Below are 1,773 nucleotides of genomic sequence, written 5' to 3' on the forward strand. Positions count from 1 at the left end.
CAGACGGCTAGAAGACACAGTCTTTTAACTCAGTAAGTTAAGTTTGTGCCATTACTAACATACAATATACAGGAACACCACCTAATAGGCACATATGCAGACCAGGTAATGGATACCTCAGGCTATGAAAATACACTCCTCAAAACAGACAATTGATTTTATTAAATTTAACACGAGCCTCAAGTATAGACTAAATCTATCAGCCAAAAAAAAAAAAAAAAAAAGGCATTTAATACCCCATTTGATCTTAAACAAATCTTCATTATACGATTTCTAAAATAGTTGAGTTCCTCATCATTTAAAGATAACATCTACAGGATGCTCGTTTGGTTTAAATTACCTGCTTTTATTGGAAACTGGAAATTTTTATTGGAAAAAAATATTGGAATTCAGAGCAAAAATGCGAGAAAGAATCTTTGTCTTATTGAATCCTCAGTAGAAACTTAAAGCATTCACCTTGTTGTTGCTCTTTTTTTAATGATCCAGTTTTATAGCACACTCAGAAATTACTTTAAGGATTTCTTTAAAATAGGTTTCAAACAACACCACCACAGTAGCAACCAGTTCACAGTCAATTTAGCACCATCAGGAATTTCTCAAGATCAATGATCCACGTATCATGCGAGCAGAAGTGGCAAACATGAAGTACACCTGAAAAAGATTGTTAGAAAGATTCAATACTTCTTGTGGGCATAAAATCCACAGGCTGCCGTGAAAAATTCACACTTTCAGAGAGTTGAGAGCTACTGCAGCGAAGATAGCCCTTCCTACGGTAAATAAGCATGAAAACATCAGGTGAGAGCTGAATTCTTATACCAAGACCAAACTGGACTCTGTTCAGAACACTTCACTCTGAAGAACTAGCATCATTTTTCATAACATACATAATGATGTCTTATACATATATTCAGTTACTGCATTTCTAGCCACTGTGGTATAACGGATGTGAACACAACTCTATGACTAAGGCTCTATGACTAGCATCTTTTAAGGTGAAAATGTAAGTAACTGTTATGTTCAAGTTGATGGTAACAGTATCAGCATCAAAACATGCACTGGAGGGCATGCACACAGTTTTACTATGACAGCTGCTACCCTGCTACTGTTTCAAGGAAGTCTTTAGCAATACACAGAATTAAAAAAGCCCTGAGACTCACCCTTACTTCAGTAGTTTAATACAGAACACCACTTATCAGAACCATACATCAGGGCTCCTGAAACAACTGAGGAATACACCGTGAGTTCGCTGATAACTACTTAATCTATTCTCCTTTAATATTCAATGTAAGAGTTCTGAAGAGAAAATACGCTGCAGCTCAGAAAAATAAGTTACCTTTCACAGTAAGTGTTCCTACAAAGAACAGAGTCTACTCACTCAATTTACTTGCAGCACTTTACTTGTTTTTGGCCTGTTGAAATGGACAAGCAAAAACCATCTTATTTTAGTGACACAAAATGGTAGAAAAAGCCAATTTACAAATAGGTCATCTAAAAAGTTTCCATACTCGAGTTAATTGATTTGCTTCTTGAAATCACAAATACTCATCAAGGGCATAAAGATAGGCATCAAGATAGATCTTTTCCTGAGAAGATTTTGATTCCTGACAATATTTTAAGCAAATGCTGAGAATCTTAACTACCCAACAAAATTAGCAAAAATGCAATCGATACAGAAAGTAAGCAGAGACTTCCATAAACATTTGTTGATTTATAAGGCTTTGAGATTAACCCTACTGAATTTAAACTTTGGCATCATTCACGAATACCTCTCAC

The sequence above is a fragment of the Coturnix japonica genome, chromosome 4 (assembly GCF_054131305.1).
Source record: "Coturnix japonica strain WE chromosome 4, WE-NBRP24, whole genome shotgun sequence".
NCBI classification, from domain to species: Eukaryota; Metazoa; Chordata; class Aves; order Galliformes; family Phasianidae; genus Coturnix; species Coturnix japonica.